General features: G+C 38.8%; 1 pseudogene; it reads right to left on the minus strand.

Annotated features, from left to right (window-relative positions):
* Positions 1-7,988: 7,988 nt before the first annotated feature.
* Positions 7,989-10,099, minus strand: LOC123253570 (annotated as a pseudogene).
* Positions 10,100-19,579: the final 9,480 nt, after the last annotated feature.

The raw sequence follows: 19,579 nt of genomic DNA on the forward strand, positions 1-19,579 counted from the left end.
ATTCCACGTACCTTCCACGCTGTGCCCTGTTGTGGGGTTCCTCCGTTCATCTGGACTTGTTTTTATGTCCCCTTGAGGAGTTTTGTATGTTTCGGTCAGGAGAGGTTAAGAGCTGCTTCTTACTCTGCCGCCATCTTAACCCGGAAACCTCTACTTTCAATTTTATTAATTTTTCCTTTTATTTTTAGGATTTCCAATTTGGTTTTCATCTGGGGATTTTTAATTTGTTCACTTTCTAGTTTTTTTAATTTGCATGCCCAATTCATTGACCTCTGCCCTCCCTAATTTGTTAATATATGCACTCAAGGATATAAATTTCCCTCTGAGTACTGCTTTGACTGTATCCCATAGATTTTGGTAAGAAGTCTCATCATTGTCATTCTCTTCAGTGAAGTTATTAATTGTTTCTATGATGTGTTCTTCAACTAACTGATTTTGGAGAATCGTGTTATTTAATTTCCATTTTATTTTTGGTTTGCCTCTCCATGTACCCCTGATAATTAATATTTTTATTGCATTATGATTTGAGAAGGTTGCATTTATTATTTCTGCTTTTTTGCATTTGTTTGCTATGTTTTTATGCCCTAGTACATGGTCATATTTGTGAATGTACCATGTGCTGCTGAAAAGAAGGTGTATTCCTTTTTGTCCCTATTTGTTTTTCTCCATGTATCTATTAACTACCAATTTTTCTAAGATTTTGTTCACATCTTTTACCTCTTTCTTATTTATTTTTTGGTTTCATTTATCTAGATCTGATAGAAGAAAGTTCAGGTCTCCCACAAGTATAGTTTTATTATCTATTTTCTCCTTAAGCTCCCCCAATTTCTCCTTTAGAAATCTGGATGCTATACCATTTGGTGCATATTATGTTGAGTACTGTTATTTCTTCATTGTCTATACTGCCTTTTTTTTCAGGATGTAATTACCTTCCCAATCTTTTTTTAACTAGATCTATTTTTATTTTGGATTTGCCAGATATCATGATTGCTATTCCTGCCTTCTTTTTCTCAGTTGATGCCCAATACATTTTGCTCCAGCCTTTTTCCTTTATGCTGTGTGTCTACTTGCCTCATGTGTGTTTCTCGTAGTGAACACATAATAGGGTTTTGGTTTCTAATACACTCTGCTATTTGCTTCCATTTTATGGGTAGTTGATTCTTGGTTGTAGACCCAGTTCCCTTGCTTTCTGGAATATCATATTCCATGTTTTCTGGTCTGTTATCCTAACTGTGGTTCATGGTATCTGAATGACTTCTTTTTAGCAGCTTATAAATATTTTTTCCTTGGTCTGATAGTTCTTGAATTTGACTATAACATTCCTGGGCATTGTCAATTGAGAATTATTGGTGATCTATGGATTCTTTCAATCTCCACTTTTCCCTCTTATTTGAGAATGTCAGGGCAGTTTTCTTGGATAATTTCCTTTAGGATGATGTTGAGGCTTTTCCTTTTGTCATGATCTTCCGGTAGTCCAATAATTTTTGAATTGTCTCTCCTGGATCTGTTTTCAAGATCTGAGGTTCTGTCAATGAAGTATTTCATATTTTCCTCAATTTTTTCATTCTTTTGATTTTATTTTATAGATTCTTGCTTCCTTGTGAAGTCATTTGCTTCTAGTTGTTGGATTCTAATTTTTAAAGACTGAATTTCATCCCTGGATTTTTGGTCATCCTTCTCCTTCTGGTCTGATTTTCTTTATAGATCATCTTTCACCTTCTTTGCCTTGTTTTGAAGCTGGTCAATTTTGGCTTTTAAGACACTATTTTCTTGTTTTAGTTCATGTATTTCCTTTTTCCAATTGTCTTCCACCTCTCTTAATTGTTTTTTGAATTGTATTTTGATTCTTACAAAGCCTGTGTCCAATTCCCTGGAGTTTCTGTGTTTTTCTTTGTGTTCCTTGATCCTCCTCTGTTTCATTTGCTCTTTATTCATTACCTGGATAGAAGCTATCGATTGTAATTTCTTTTTTCTTTTTCTCTTGTTTACTCATATTTTTTCCTTCTTCCCCACCCTGTAATTGGCTGTAATTTTGCTACTCTGATTATTTGCTGAATCTGTGGGTTTGGGCTATTTTGTCTTGAAGGGGGCTTCTTCTCTGCTCTGCTGATTAATTAAGTTAAGCTGATGGTTTTAATGAGCTCTGAGGTAAGATCTTCCCCAGCTGGCAACAGAAGTTTTCAGCTACTTTCAGTGTAGACTATGGGAGAGGGGTGTTGGAGCTTCCCTGTCCTCTGAAGACTTCTTTTCTGTCCTATTGATAAGATTAAGCCAGGATGCAGTGAATCTGCAGAGCTGGATGTAGCCTGAGGCCAAAACCTCAAGAAAAGAGGCAAAGGAGGCAGTGCAGGGTCCAAGATGGGGTGTTTTGGCTGTGACTAGGCTGCCCTCTCTGCACTTCTTCTCTAGCTGCCTCATTGCCATCTGTGACCAGAGCCCTGAGCCTGGCACAACTGTGCCAGCAAGGCATTCCCTCCAGATTAGCGCCTTTGCCTATTCAGAGATTCCAGGATCTGCTGGAGACTCAGCAATTAGGTGGGGGAGGGGACCTGGGATCTTCCTTCTTCCTTTCCCCTTGAACCCAACAATTCAAGAATTCAGGCTTTTTTCCCCCATGTACCTTTTAAGTTGGGCTACTTAGGAGGATCCCCTTGTTCTGTTCTGTTGTCAGATTTGGTTTTCTGTCCCTTTGAAGTGCTTTGTCCTTGATTGGTGTTGAAGGGTTTACAGAGATCTGGAGCCTTGCTGCATCTAAGCTGTCATCTTCCCAAAATTCCCCCAGGAGAGCATTTTAGCTGACTGTCCAGCCCAGAAATCATCCAAATAAGAATATTCCACAAGTATGGTGTGAACTGTATCGACAAATAGGTGAAGAATTTCTTTTGAAAACAAAAAACCAATCAGTTTACCAGTTTCTGGTTGCCAAAAAAAATCAGTTTCCAGGAAGACCATAGGAACATAGGTCCATAATGGCCTGGCATTAACCAACTGTAACTACTCTGCTGTGGTAGCTGACCTTGAATCTAGACCAGTGATGAGCAAACTTTTTAAAGAGGGGGCCAAAGGAAAGGAAATGCTCATCTGTCATTCTGTTTCTAAGGCAACTCTTGAAGTTTCAGTGTATTATATACTACTCATTGTATTCGCAGATTAGGAATAATGTCTTGCAGCAGGATAGAACATTTCAGGGGGCCTGAATCTGGTCCGCAGGCCACAGTTTGCCCATCACTGATCTAGACAGATCTGAAGCTGACTACATCTCCAAGGACAGAGTAAGGTCTGGAGACATCTGAGATACCTCTGCCTAGATGTAGGAACACTCACATTATAGAAGTACTTCTCTTCCACTCCTCTAATTTGAATGCCAGGTAAGCTTTTAAATGCAATGTGAAAGATCTGTAGATTTTCAAAAGCACATGGATAGTATTATATTATTATACTCCTATACTTGCATGTGTGTATATATTATATAAATACCATATATATAAAATTATTCTCCTATACTTATACTGATGATTTTTCTCTTTAAATTAAGTTTTATTTTTTCAATCAGCAGAAGTATTTTTGGCCCCATCCCCTTTCCCTTATCACATTGAAAACAAAAGAAAGAAAGCTTAACAAATTTGTGTAATCAATCAAAACAAATTCCCACTTTAACCATCTCCTAAAAAAATGCACTCTGTGTCTATCACTTTGTTGTCAGAAAGTTGTTATCCTTTTTTTAAGCCCTTAGTTTTTGTCTTGAAGTCAATAGTGGTCAATAGTGTATTGGCTCCAAGGCAGAAGAGTGGTAAGGACTAGGCAATGGGCAGGGGTTGTCAACGTATGGCTCTCGAGCCATATCTGGCTCTTTTGAGGGCCAGATATGGCTCTTTCTACAGGAGCCATAAAGTAAATTTTTTTTTCAGGTGCTGTTACAGGAGTGTGCACTGTTACAGGAGTGCGCACTGTGAGCACTGTTATAAATATGAAAAATGATAAAGACTGGTATAAATATATAAATTAGTAATTTAATTAAAGCCATGCTGATAGATAAGTTATTAGACCATGCGCTTGTAAGCATTCAAAACTGCCGCCTCCATTACTGTCTCCAGTCTGCTCGCCAAGGGCCTACTGGCAAAGAGACCACTCCCCCCTAACCCAGGAGATTTAAGCCCTTCCCTGCGTCAAGACGTCGGCCTCCCCAAGCCCAAAGACCCAGAAAGGGAAACCAGTTGGACCATGTTGGATCACGGGAAATGTAGTTTTGATACATTTCCCATGTCCATAGAAATATATACACTTATAGAATGGCATTTTCCAAATTTCTCTTTTACACTGTACAGCTCTCACGAAATTACTTTTTAAAAAATGTGGCATTTATGGCTCTCACGGCCAAAAAGGTTGCCGACCCCTGCAATGGGGGTTAAGTGACTTGCCCAGGGTCACACAGCTAGGAAGTGTCTGAGGCCAGATTTGAACCTAGGACCTCCCATCTGTAGGCCTGGTTCTCAATCCACTGAGCCACCCAGCTGCCCCTGTGGGTATCATTTTTAATTGTGAAGTATCAGGAATTGTGGTTGGTTACTGTGCTGATTGCAGTTCTTAAGTCTTTCAGAATTGTTTCTCTTTACAATATTATAATTGTTTAAATTGTTCTAGTTATGCTCATTTCACCTTGCATTAGTTCATAATCTCTTCCCAGGTTTCTCTGAAGGCATCCCCTTCATCATTTCTTAGTGTACAGTTATTCCCTTACCTTTATTTGCTGTTACTTGTTCAGTCATTCCCCAATCAATAGACACTTCCTCAAGTTATAATTTTTTTCTACTGAAAAAAGCTGCTGCAAATATTTTTGTATATTCTTAATAGTTTGTTTCAGTTAGGACTAAACCTTTCTTTAATCTCCCCTTTCTCTTCTCATTCCTCTCTCTTCTTCCCCTTTCTTTCTCTTTTCTTGTTGAATGAAATGTATTTCTATGCCTTTATTATGTTTGGGTATTCATTCTTCTCTTCTTTGACCAATTCAGATAAAAGTGAAATTTAAGTTTTACTTGTTTTCCTAAACTTCTTCCTTTTCATTTGTACTTTTTTATTTTTCATAAAAATTGGATATTTTATTTTTCTCCCAATTATGTATATGGCAATTTTGAACTTAAAAAAAATTTAAGTCCCGAATTATCTCCTTTCCTTCCCTACTCATTGAGACAGTAAGTAATCTGAAATAGATTTTACATATGTAATCATGTAAAACATCTTTGGAAGGAAATGAACAAAAAATTGAAGAAAGCAATATATAGTATGCTTTGGTCTGGATTTTGACTCCATCAATTCTTTCTCTGGAAGCAGATGGTATTTTTGTCAGGAGGCATTTGGGATTGTTTTGGATCATTGTATTGCTGAGAATAGCTAAGTTATTCACAGTTGTTCATCATATGATAATTACCATTACTGTGTACAGTGTTCTTCTGGTTCTGTTTACTTCACTATGTATCAGTTCCTTTAAGTCTTTCCAGGTTTTTTAAGAAATCCTCTTGCTCATCATTTCTTATAGCACAATAGTATTCCACTACACTCATGTACCAAAACTTATTTGGCCATTCCTCAATTGGTAGATATTTCCTCACTTTACAATTCTTTGCCATCACAAATAGAGTTGTTTTAAATATTTTGGAACATATATAGGCCCCTGTTCCTTTTGTTATTTATCTCTTTGGAATAGAGACCTAGCAATGGTATTGCTGAGTCAAAAGGTTTGGACAGTTTAAAAACCCTTTGGGGCATAGTTCCAAATTTCATTCCATAGTGGTTGGGATCAATTCTCAACTCCCCCTACAGTGCATTAATGTCTCAATTTTCCCATATCACCTTCAACTTTTGTCATTTTCCTTTTCTGTCATAATAGCCAATATGATAAATGTGGGGTGATATCTCAGAGTTGTTTTAATTTACGTTTCTTTAATAATGATTTGGATTACTTTTTTTCACATGAATGTAGCTAGCTTTCATTACTTTGAGAACTGCTTGTTCATATCCTTTGACTATTTATGACTTATATTCTTATATATTTAACTAATTTCTCTACATATTTGAGAAACGAGAACTTTATTAGAGAAACTTGCAAAAGAATTTTTTTCGTCATTGTGATTTCCTCCATTCTGTTTCCCCAGCTGTTTATCCTACTCTTTCTCTTTTCCTTTCTCAAAACTCTTTTGATTTTGACTACCACCTTCCCCAATTTGCCTTTCTTATTGGTCCCACCCCCCAGTACTCTCTTATGCCCTACTTCTTCTCCTTTGCTGTAGAGTAAGAGATTATATACCCTATTGAGTGTGTATGTTCTTCCCTCTTAAAGCCAGTTATGATGAGAGTAAGGTTCAAGCACTCCCCTCCTCACCTCCTTTATCTTCCTTTTCACTGTAAAAATTTTCTTGCCTCTTTTATGTGAGATAATTTACCACATTTTACCTTTTCCTTCCTCCTTTTCTATTTATTCCCTTTTCTAAGTCCTTAATTTTATTATTTTTTTACATATCATCCCATCATATATAATTCAGAACCTTGCCCTCTTTTTTTATTCCTTTTAATTGCCCTAATAATGATAAAGTTCTTAGGAGTTACAAGTATCATCTTCCTGTCTAGAGATGTAAATAGTTTAATCTTATTGAATCTCTTGTGATTTTTCTTTCCTGTTTACCTTTTTATATACCTTTTCAGTCTTGTATTTGAGTCATATTTTTATTTAATTCTGATCTTTTCAACAGGAATGCTTAAAAAACTCTGTTTCATTGATTGTCCATTTTTCTACCTGAAGAATTATATTCAGTTTTACTGGGTAAGTGATTCTTGGTTGTAATTTTTGCTCCTTTGCCCTCCAGAATATCATATTCCAGACCCTCCAGTCCTTTAATGTAGAAGTTAAGTCTTGTGTTATCTTGACAAGCACCATGATATTTGAATTGCTTCATTTTAGCTGCTTGCAGTAATTTCTCTTCAACCTGGGAGTTTTGGAATCTGGCTGTGATGTTCCCGGGAGTTTGTATTTTGGGATCTCTTTCAGGAGATGATCAGTGGATTCTTTGGATTTCTTTTTTACCTTCTGGTTCTGGGATATCTGGGCAGTTTCCCTTGATAATTTCTTGAAAGATGATGTCTATGCTCTCTTTTTTTTAAATCATGGTTTTCAGGTAGTTCAATAATTCTAAAAGTATCTCTCCTGGATCTATTTTCCAGATCAGTTAATTTTCCAGTTTCTTCTATTTTCTCATTCTTTTGACTTTGTTTCTTTAAGTCTCATGGAGTCATTAGCTTCCATTTATTATTATTTTATTTATTTTTATTATTCCTGTCGACTCCTTTTTAGGAGCATAGGGCCGCAACCATCTCACGCCAACGGACTCTGTTCTGGGCAACTTCCCCCAGCTGGGCCCATGTCATTCCGACCGTTTTTGTTTCCATTTGCTCAATTCTAAATCTTCAAGCATTATTTTATTCATGGAGCTTTTTGTAGCTCCTTTTCCATTTGGCCAATCCTAGTTCTTAAAAAATTTTTTTTCTCAGTGAATTTTTGTACATCTTTTAACATTTGGTCAATTCTGCTTTTTTTTTTTTACAACAAAAACAGTTTATTTGTGATCCTTGTTTTATACTCTATACATCCTTCACAAATTTAATTTTACATAATTTGTGACTTCATTTAAAACAAACTTTGAGCGGCTAGTTTTTCCCCTAGAACAGGAGGGCTGGTATAAGTTATTATCGGAAAATGAGGTAACGTTTCACAGAACTGGGTTTTTGATGGGGGTGAGGGAATGGAAGGTTTGTATGTATTTTTTTTCTTTCAAGTTTTAGAGAACTAAATTTGCGTTTGTTAAAATCAAAAAATCAAAAGTAGGAAAAGATGTTCTTTACAAATCATTTTTGCTCAAGTTATGTGTTCAAAGGAAACTGGATAAAAAGGCTTGTTCTCTCTTCTAATCGGGACTGGACTGGATTGTTGTTCAATCAATAGGAATTAGCTTCAGCCATTTGCTAAAAGAATGAGTAGTGGGGAACTGGATAGGTTGGGAATTTCATAACGGGCAACAGAACCATTCTCTTGGGCAAACCCTGAAATCAAACTGGAGTTTGGACTGCTGGGATAGAGTCAGGAATGGCAGAGGTTAGTAAGAGGTTGTACATACCATAGGCTGGAGCAGCTGTGCTATAGCCATAGGGCGTGCCGTAACCTGGAGCTATGTAACCAGGGGCAGCTGCAGTGCCAACAAAAGCTCCTCTTCCAAGAGTTCCTCTTCCTCTCCCCCGGGCTGCCTGGACAGCTGCCGACACGGTTGTATTTACTACACCCTTGGCCTGAGGAATAATCTTCTTTTTCTTATTATTTGCTGCATTGGGAAAATAGCTTCTCCAGGGCAGCTAATGCTGCACTGGCTTTTGCTACCTTCTTATTTGGACCTGCACCACGGAATTTCTGTCCATCTACTTCTACCTCCATAACAAATCGCTTATCATGGCTTCCACCCGTTTCAGAGATGAGTTCATATTTAAGCCCTCTTCTTTTTTCATTCAGCTCCATGACAGGGTTCTTACCACTTGCTGTAAGGATAGGGCCCTGAGTTCTTACCTCTAAGGTACTGGAGGTTTCAGTTGTAGAATTTCCAGTATTATTGCTAGAACTTGAAGACACGGTTTCATTTTTGCCTTCGTTATCTGACTTTTCATTGGAGCTCATACATTCAATATCTGCATCAAAGCCCTTTGGATAACCCATTGCTTGCAAGACCTTCACTGCTACATGAAGTTTTGCTGTTTTCTTTGATGGTCCTGATGCTTCATATGTTGTGCCATCCACATCTACAGACATTGTGAAGACTAGTGGATGAACAGGGCCAGACTGAGATAAGAGTTTATACTGGAGTCCAGGCCTGATCTGGTTTAGCCTCATCAGGGCATTCATTAGATCTATTGCTTTACTGTCCAGAATCTTCCTTAAGTTTCGTTTCATCTTTTTATTGGGATCTTTATCATCTAATCCATCTTCAAAAGGTCTCTTCAGAGCTGAGGAACCAGCACCTTCTTTATCAGTAACAGACCAGGAATATTTCTGGAAAGGTTTATTAGATGGGAGGGGATCCATCTCCAGCACTTTGTAAATCTGACCAAAAGCTGATAATCTGAGTGCATGCTGGGCACTGTGTGTAATGTCTTCTTTTTGCTGAATTGTCATATAACTCAATGCATCAGTTGGATCCCTCTCACAGGGATCATGGAGACCTGGTCCTCCAGGAAGAAGTATTCCAGATGCCAAACACTCCATTACTCATCTCAAAGCCTCCCCAGCGCCCAAAGGTCTGTTACAGGTACCTATAGACTTTTCACATATAAGCTCTAGTGACCATCCTTTTAATGGAGCCCATGTAGGTACTCTGTTGCACAAATCACGCAGAATGCGGAGGACAATTACACATGATTTTAGTCCATTTGCCCTTGCCTGAAACCATTTGGCATGTCGGAGAGACGCCAAGGCATTCAGGCATTTCTGCCTGTCCAATAAGTCTGGAGGGTCTTTCATCGAAACATTTTCTACTCCATCTTTCTTCTCCAATTCATCCCTAATTAAAGGGGAAGTAAGTATCACCTTCAGCATTAACGTGGGTTCTTTTGTATTTCGGATAATAATAGATGCCTCTTTTATGCACTGCTCCACTTCATATCTTTCTTCTGTAAGTTTCTGAATTTGAATAGGAAGATTGTCTTTGACAGTGTGTAATAGACTTTCTGTGGGTTTATCTTTGCACATCAGAACCAGTTCAAGGTCCATATCATCTTTTATCAGCAGGCCTTTTGCAATTAGGCCAATTCTCATTACACCACACAGTGTCTGGCCACCTTGATCCTTGGCAGAGTTTTCTCCTGCCTCATCCTTCTTCACATCTCCATCTCCCTCCGTTTTTCCAGATTTACTCATTTCATCCATCCAGTCCGAAACATGTTTAAGGGCACACTCAACAGTGGATACCATGTTCTGGACAGCTTCAAGTTCCTCTGGAGATGGATAAATTGTTGAATGCTTCACCATAACATGGTGATCGTCATTAGCAAAGGATCAGATAGATCTCATGGTTTGCTAAAATGTTTTAGCTTTTTCCCCTGTTCCTTTTCCCTCTTCCTTGTTGTCTTCAATGGACCCTGTTTTGTGAGACAGAACCTCCTCATAAGCCTTTCAGTCTCCTGACAGATAGAGTTAATGTGGCAAAGATGCCCCAAGAACTACTCTCTGGAATACACCCGAGCCTGCGCCCAGTTCCCGCTGCTGGGCCCAAACCCTCTGGCTCCCTCTGGGCTCCCTCTGGGCTCCCCGCACCGCCGCCACCGCCGCCGCCTCCTCCTCAGCTCTGGCTCCTTGGTCTAGCGGCGGCAGCTCCGGCTTCTACTGCTGCTCAATTCTGCTTTTTAAAGAGTTGTATTTAGTGGGCTTTTGCACCTCTTTTACCAATTGACTTATTCTATTTTTAAGGTATTTTCTTTAATGATTTTTTTGTGTGTGTATGTGCTTCCTTTACCAAACTGTTGACTTTTTTGTGGTTTTCTGGCACCACTCTCATTTCTTTTCTTAATTTTTCTTCTACCTCTTGGATTTTATTTAAATTTTTTTTCCAGTTATTATTTTAGGTCTTGGCACCAACTCATTTTTTTTTTTGTAGGTTTGGATGTAGCAGTGTTGACTTTGTTGTCTTCTTCTGAGTTTGTGTTTTGGTCTTCCCTGTCACTGAAATAACTTCCTATGTTGAGTTTCTTTTTTTGTTTGATCATTTCCCAGATTTTTTCTTGATTTTTAATTAAAAAATTAACAGCAGTTATGGGTAGATTCTGTTCCTGTGATGAAGGGGGCCTTGCCTCAAGCTTCAGATTCTTTGTGCAGGTTCCTTCAGACCTAAGTCTGGGAATCCAAAAATTTTCAGTTCTTCCAAGGTGATATGATATAAGGAAAGGTATGTTTATTACCTTCCCCTACCTGTGCTCTGGTTTGTGAGTAGCCATAAGCACTCTTTTCCATCTTGGAATTATAACCAAAGTCCTCTCCTTCCCTGCAGCTATAAGTGCTGATGTATGCCAGAGCTCCTTTTTCCTGGGGTACTGTGACCTGGGACTGAGACCTGGATCTGCATGTGGACAGTACAATAGAGTCCTGCACCCAGAACCAGCAAAGGGATCCCTGTAATCTCCTTCTGACCAGAAGTCCAACTCCCTTACCCTCTGTGGCTAAAAACCTCAGAAACTCTCATTGTTGATTCTGCTATCCCAAGACCTGCTCTGATTTGCTGAGATGGGGCCTGCCTTGACTCACTGATCTGTGCTTTGCTTCCAGTGGGATGAGACAGACCCCTTCTGCTGACCTTCTGCTTTGTCTTGACTTGAAAAATTATTTCTCTCCATGTGGATGGGTTCTGTCACTCACGAATTCTTTTTGAGCCATTATATCAAAGTAGTTTGGAGAGTAATTTGGTAGCAATCAGGTGGGTCTATGTACCTTCTCTTCCATCTTGGCTTCCTAGACTTCTACTTTTGGACCCCCAGTGATATTATATTATTTTCTCCATACTCCCGTATCACCCCCACCACCTGCCCAGTGTATTCTTCTTTCTCTCCCTTTCCATTCTTCTTTTAAAGTCATCAAGACATAATAGGCCCTCTATCTAATTAGACTTCCAGTAAAGATGGTAAGATTTTGAGGGGACATTTATCATTTCCCAAATTAGAATATGAAATAGTTTATCTTTGTTTAGTTCCTTATAATTGTTCACTCACATTAACCTTTTTTGTTTCTCTTGATTTCTGTGTTTTTACTTGACAGTTTCTATGAAGCTCTGGTCTTTTCATCAAGAATGTTTTTCTATTTCATTATTTCCATTTTTCCCCTCCTTGTATGATTATGCTCAATTTTGATTGGTAAGTTATATTTGGTTGTAAGTCTATATCCTTTGCCTTCTGGAATATATTTCAAGCTCTTCACTTCTTTATGAAAATGGCTTCCAAATCATATGTGATTCTGACTGTGACTCTTTAGTACTCAAATGCTTTCTGGCCACTTGCAGTATTTTTTCTTTGACCTGGAGATTCTGTATTTTGGCTATAATGTTCCCAATAATTATCATTTGGGATTTTCTTTCAGAATTTGACCAGTTGATTCTTTCTATTTTTCCCTCTGTTTCTGAGATATCTGGGGAGATTTTTTTAAATGATTTCTTGAAAAAATGATACCTAGGCTCTTTTTTGGGGGCTGGGGCAGGGAGGGAAGATGTCATGGCTTATAGGTCAGGCTTTCTCAACATGTCTCTCTTGGATCTGTTTTCCAATTCTGTTGTTTTTACTATGAGATACTTTATATTCTGGTCTCTCCCCCAAGTCTTTTGATTTTGTTTTTAATATTTCTTGTCTTATACGTCATTACTTTCTATTTAAGCTGTTTTGATTTTTAGGGAGTTTGTTGCTTGGGCAAGGTTTTGTATCTCTTGTGCCAAGTTATTAATCCTTCTATAGCTTTTATATCTTTTCTAGTGTATTCACTTAGCATTCTCATTTCATTTATAAAAATATTTTAAACTCTTAAAAAGCTTTTGCTTCATCTTTTCCAGGATTTCCCATTAAACTTGTTTCAGGCTTTGCTTATAGATGTTATAGAATCATTCTTTTCTCATGGGTTTATCATTTTTAAAAAATATTTATTCCAAACTTTATTTTTTAAAAAATATTTTTCCATGTTTACATGATTCATTTTTTCTCCCTCCCTTTTTATCTCTCCCCTCCCAGAGCCAACAAGCAATTCTACTGGATTGTACAAATGTTATCACTTAGTACTGGGTTTATCTTTTAAGAACCCTTGTCTTTATGCCTTTATTCTTTATTCATTCTTATGATTTTGGTCTTTATGTTAGGACTGGGCCCTGCATGCTTTGGAGATAATGTTTAGACTGGTCCTGTTAGTATCCAATTCATGGAGTACCTTTTTGTTATTTAAGACTTTCAAGGATAGCTCAGGATGGGGACCCATAAGCTTTCAGTGCTCCTAACATGATCAGTTTCAGGGCAAAAGATCATTGCCCTTCTGGTCTGAGCTCTGCAAGTTCTTGACCTTGCATCTTGACCCTGGTTTGGTTCAGAGCAAGACATTGTCAGCTTGTCTTTGGCTAGAAATTCCAGTAGATTAATGCTGGACTTGGCCACCCTCAACAAGTTGGGAAGTTCTAGTTCTGCTAGTTCAGAGTAATATAACTATAGATCTCTTTGGTTTGAAATTTCAGGGCTGGTTATTAATTGTATGACTTCAGACTGGGCTGAAAGTTGGAACTGAGACCTCACTCGACCTCTTGGATCATGTCAACATTGCTGCCACTTGCTTTTTTTTTTTTAAACCCTTATTACCTTCTGTCTTGGACCCAATACCAAGTAGACAGAAGAACAGTAAGGGGTAGGCTTCTGGTCTTCAGGCCTGGTTCTCTTCCCAATGACCCCCCAGCTACCCTCCACTGCTTCTTTCTGAACTTGATCCTTGTTGAGTATATAGCTTAGGGACCTTCCTTTGTAATACCACACCCATAAGGGCAATTTTCAACCTGTACTGGATCTGTGATCCAGAATTAAGTAATAAGCAGTTAAATTGATAGTTAGTTTATACCTATTTCTGTTCCCTGCTTAAGTTTAGGTCCCTTTCCCCACCAGGTTTGGTACCTCTTCTTGTCCTGTCACATAGCCTCTCCCTGTGATGGAATGTCTTTCATGGCTGTCTTAGCTATATTTTGTCCCCAGTATCTGTTGATCTTTTTGTCTATTTCCTCATGCTGACCTAGGCTGGAAAAATGACTCATTATGATTTTTCTTGGATTTCTCAATTAAGTCCTCAGTCTAGTGCTTTTTCTAGATTTTTGGAGAAGTTTTGTGTGTTTGTGTGTGTATGTGCATAGTCTAGCTGCTATACTTTCTACTATGCCATCTTTATACTGATGCTTTTTCAATGTCACATGGACCTTACATATGCATTATAGGTGTGTATACATATATATTTCAGTTTTTCAAATGATGTATGATGTTGTCATTGCGTATTTTTCTTCCATTGCTACAAATCACAGCCTACTTATGACTTATCTTACATGTTTTTTGCCTATTATTCTTCTGTAGATTCTCTATTAAAAATTTTTGCAGTATTTTGACAGTTTCTGACAGTTTCCTTCTAGAGCTTTTTACATTTTATAGGTATCATTCCTTTTGGATTTTGAATGTAAGTTCACTTATTACTTTTGATATGAGATTCCAAAATAAGATCTCCTGGGTAGTTGGGCTTTGATTAGTTGATACCCTCCATTTGGATTCCCTCCATAACAGAAAGCTAAGTGTAGATAATAGAGATAATGAGATATATATTAAATTAATTGTAGTTTATCCTCTTAGGGAGTATGAAATTGCTTTTCTGATTAAAATAGTAGGATTGGCTTACTAAAAATTGTCCATAGCCCTGGAGGCTTTTAAATAAGTCGATTTGGAGACCCTGAAGTCATTTAATACAGTTCAAGAGAGTTGAGGTTATGAACATGTTTGTGGTATGTGATCCTTCAGCTTAGAGGATTTTCTCTTTTCCCATTGACTAAGGTATCTAGCAGCATAACTGTTTGACTAGAGGAAGACACTTCATCCAGAATTCAACTTCATCATCTTGAGAGAGTTCAAAGCACAGTTGGGATTTAATCAAGGATTAAATATTTCCTTTTTTCTTCTGCCACCACCTGGTCTAGGCTTCATCACTTTTATACCTGAACTATTGCAATATCTTGCTGCCTAATAGCTTGTTATCTGGAGTCTTCTCATTCCAATCCAACCTCTTGGTGTAGGGGACAATCTGCAGATGCAGGATGAGGCAAATAGCTTGTAATATAGGTTGGTTAGAATATTGACTAGAAAAAAGGATGAATTATATTAAATAAATCTGGAAAAGTAGATGGAAAAAGAACCATGGAAGGTCTTGAATAGAGTCTAAAAAGATTTATATTTTATCTGTGGGCATTGGGGAGCACTGAAGGAATAGGAGGGTGATGCCGGATTATAGAGGGTCATGAATGCTAAACAGGGAAATTTGAACTTTATTTTGTATTGAAGAGGGAACCACTGCTCTTCTGCCTTGGAACTGATACTCACTATTGATTCTAAGACAGAAGGTGAAAAGTTAAAAAAAGAATTATATTGAGGATCCCTTCCTCTAAAGACCTTTTCTATTGCCTTATTGGTCATCATACCTGTGCGCTTTCCTTCTGTTTCCATAGTGATGGTGATGAAGAGGTAGAAAAAGAGGCAGAGTTGTTAAGAAATCCTAGGTCTACAAAATCTGCTTAACTGTTGATATACTAAGTGGAAGAATGAATGAATGAAAAAACATTTATTAGGCACTTATTATGTGCAAAACACTGTACTAACTGCTAGAAATACAAATAGTAAAACAAAGTTCACAAAGGACTTATATTTTAAGACAGTGATAGTAAACTTTAGCATGGGTGCTAAAGATGGCTTTCAGAGGGCTCTCTGTGTATACTTGGCTACCCTCCTTCCCTATCCCCCACCCACCAGAGTTTGTTACTAGAAAGGCAGAGGGTCTTGGAGGAGCTGCTCCCCTTCCCCTCTCCACCATGCCTGACATTTTTTCACATCCCCAGTTCTTCTGCACAGCACCCAATGGGAGTTCACAGGGGGTAAGGTGGGCGGCTCACAGGTGGCAGAGCTGGAGGGGAACAGAACAACTCGGACCACTTCTCCCTCCCTTCCCCGTACTCACTGACAACATTCCTCACTTCACCCACCCCTCCACCCAGCAGCTCAATGGGAGCGCTTTCTCCCTCTCCTGAGTGGGATAAGGGGCATACCCAGCATGTAGGGATGTCAGTAGGTGTGGCACTGGGTCTCTGGGTGAAGGGTGGGCACAGCAGTCAGTCTGGTGGTGGGTTGGGGGTGGGATCAGACACTCCATCTTTAAAAGGTTTGCATTCACTGTTCTAAGAGAAGGAGATAGCATCTAAAAGAAGTTTTCAGCTGTAAGTCATGGTAATGCAGATGATAATGTATCATCTTTAATGTTATTTCCAAGCTATTTCTTTTTTAAAATTAAAAAAAATTTATTTTAAAAATATTTTTCTATGTTTACATGATGCATTTTCTTTTCCTTCATTCTTCCCTCCCCTCTCCCAGAGCCTATATGCAATTCTATTGGGTTAGACAAATGTTATCACTTGATATCTATTTCCATTTATTCATTTTTGTAATAGAGCAGTCTTTTAAAACCCAAACTCCAAATTATATACCATATAAACAAGTGATGAGTCATATGTTTTTCTTCTGCATTTCTACTCCCAGTTATTTTTCTCAAAGTAGATAGCATTTTAAAAAAATATTTATTAATATTCATTTTTAACATGGTTACATGATTCATGCTCCTCCTTTCCCCTTCGCCCCCCGCACTCCCCCCACCCATGTCTGATGCACATTTCCACTAGTTTTGTCATGTGTCCTTGATCAAGACCTATTTCCAAATTGTTGGTAGTTGCATTGGTGTGGTAGTTTCGAGTCCACACCCTCAATCACGTCCACCCTGACCCATGCGTTCAAGCAGTTGTTTTTCTTATATGTTTCCTCTCCTGCAGTCCTTCCTCTGAATGTGGGTAGCATCTTTACCATAAATCCCTCAGAATTGTCCTGGGTCACTGTATCGCTGCTGGTACAGAGGTCCATTACATTCAATTTTACCATAGTATATCAGTCTCTGTGTACAATGTTCTTCTGGCTCTGCTCCTTTCACTCTGCATCTGTTCCCGGAGGTCTCTCCAGTTCACCTGGAACTCCTCCAGTTTATTATTCCTTTGAGCACAATAGTATTCCATCACCCACATATACCACAGTTTGTTCAGCCATTCCCCAATTGAAGGACATACCCTCCTTTTCCAATTTGTTGCCACCACAAAAAGCGCAGCTATAAATATTTTCGTACAAGTCTGTTTATCTATGATCTCTTTGGGGTACAAACCCAGCAATGGTATGGCTGGATCAAAGGGCAGGCAGTCTTTTATAGCCCTTTGAGCAGTAGATAGCATTTTTTCTCATATGTCCCTCAGGATTGTCCTGGATCATTGCATTACTACTAGTAGTAAAGTCCATTACATTGGATTGTTCCACAGTGTTTCACTTTCTGTATACAATATTCTCTTGGTTCTACTCATTTCACTCTGCATCAATTCATGGAGGTTTTTCCAGTTCATGTAGAAATCCTCCAGTTCATCATTCCTTACAGCACAATAGTATTCCTTCACTATTATATGCCACATTGAGGGACATCCCCTTATTTTCCAATTTTTTGCCACCACAATGAGTGCGACTATGAATATTTTTGTACAATCGTTTTTTATTATCTCTTTGGGGTACAAACCTAGTAGTAGTATTGCTGGATCAAAGGGCAGGCAGTCTTTTAAAGCCCTTTGGGCATAATTCCAAATTGCTTTCCAGAATGATTGGATTAATTCACAACTCTACCAACAATGCATTAGTGTCCCAATTTTGTAATATCCCCACCAACATTTATTATTTTCCTTTACTGTCATATTGGCCAGTCTCTGCTAGGTGTGAGGTGGTAGCTCAGAGTTGTTTTGATTTGCATTTCTCTAATCATGAGGGATTTAGAACATTTTTTCATGTAATTATTGATATTTTGTCTATTCATGTCCCTTGACCATTTGTCAGTTGGGGAATGGCTTGATTTCTTGTGCATTTGACTTAGTTCCTTATAAATTTGAGAAATTAGATCTTTGTCAGATCTAAGCCATTTCAGGTTAAACTATTTGTCTTAAAAGATTTTGGGGGCAAGAATTTTCTTTTAGGGGCTTTCGTAGTGATGGCTGTCAAGGAGGATGAGGCTGTGTAACATTTACAAAGGCATGAGTCACATGCAAAGGGTTGCTTCCCTGGTGATGGCTGTAGAGGTTGAGTTGGAAGCATAGCCCATGGCCCGAGGTAGCAGAGCTCTTATGCTCAGTATTATAACCTGTTTCCATCTACGTCTAAGGGGGGGATAGTGGTAGTGGTGTGACTGCTTGACCCATGTTTCCTCCATTTCTTCTCTTAGGATATTTTGCTGCTTTAGGCTGGTATATAAATGTGTGAACTTTGTCCAGGGATCAACAACTTGACAGTGTAAAGGAAGAACTAGACCATATTAAAAGTTAGAGGTGAGATCTCCAGTGTGTTGGTTGGATCCTCTATAGCAGTGATGGTCAAGCTTTTAAGCTGAGTGTCACACTCTGTCCCCCAGCCTCCCCCCCTTCCTTCCTTACCCCAGACAAGGGAGGGAAGAAGCATTCTTTTTTTTTTTTTTTTTTTTAGGAAGAAGCATTCTTATTGGGCTTCTGGGCAGGGGGGTTGGTCATAAGAGGTGGGTGTGGAGATGGTTTGGAGAGTGGCCCATGCTCTGCTTCCCTCCAGTTTTGCTGTCTGTGAGCTATGCTCCCCTCAAACCTAGCTCCTCTCCAACCCCACCACAGGAATCACCTTCACCATAGACTCAATAGACTGCTGTCCCCGATTCACCCTCATGCAGCATGTGAGCCCTAAGTGCCTTACCCCAGACAGGGGAGGGAGGAAGCACTCCTGTTGGGCTGCTGGGCAGAGGGAGGAGTGAAGTGAGGGATGTCCTCCGGTGCATGGAGAGTGGGCAGGGAACAGCTCTGCCCTGAGTCCCTCTGAGTTTCTAGTAATGAACTCTGGCAGGCAACTACAGTGTGCCCACAGAGAGGGCTCTGCATGCCCTTTTTGGCAGGCATGCCATACCTTTGCCATCACAGCTCTATAGAGAATTTAGAGACACAAATGTGAATTACACAATGACAAGACTTAGAAGACTTGTGGTCTGTATAGAAGTACCCATGCTGATGAACACATAGATTCATGTAAGTACTGGGAACTCAATCCTGTAGACTCAGAATTATTCAGCTAGAACTACAGAAAGATAAAAAAATATTTTGGGGGCAGCTGGGTGGCTCAGTGGATTGAGAGCCAGGCCTAGAGACGGGAGGTCCTAGGTTCAAATCCGGCCTCAGACACTTCCCAGCTGTGTGACCCTGGGCAAGTCACTTGACCCCCATTGCCTACCCTTACCAATCTTCCACCTATAAGTCAATACACAGAAGTTAAGGGTTTTTTCAAAAAAAAAAAAAAAGATATTTTTGTTAAAGGCACAGACTTCACAAAAGGCATTTTTCATGCACTGCAGATAGGTTGAATACTGAAAAACTGTGCAATGGATTTAGAAAATAATATCCCCTGAGTCCAATTAGATGCTTAAAATATTCTCTTCCAAGAAATGCTTTCAGAATTGTAGTCCCTTGTATTTTAATAGTATGATTCTTGGCTACCTTGGTGGATCTTTATTTTTAATAGTCTTAATTCTCACCTGTTCTTTGACCTACCTTATATATGATAAGACCCCATAATAAATAGCCTTTAGGGAGAGTCCGGGGTTATTTCTTTTCTCTTTCTTTCTTTCTTTCTTTCTTTCTTTCTTTCTTTCTTTCTTTCT

The sequence above is a fragment of the Gracilinanus agilis genome, chromosome X (assembly GCF_016433145.1).
Source record: "Gracilinanus agilis isolate LMUSP501 chromosome X, AgileGrace, whole genome shotgun sequence".
In the NCBI taxonomy this organism is placed as follows: Eukaryota; Metazoa; Chordata; class Mammalia; order Didelphimorphia; family Didelphidae; genus Gracilinanus; species Gracilinanus agilis.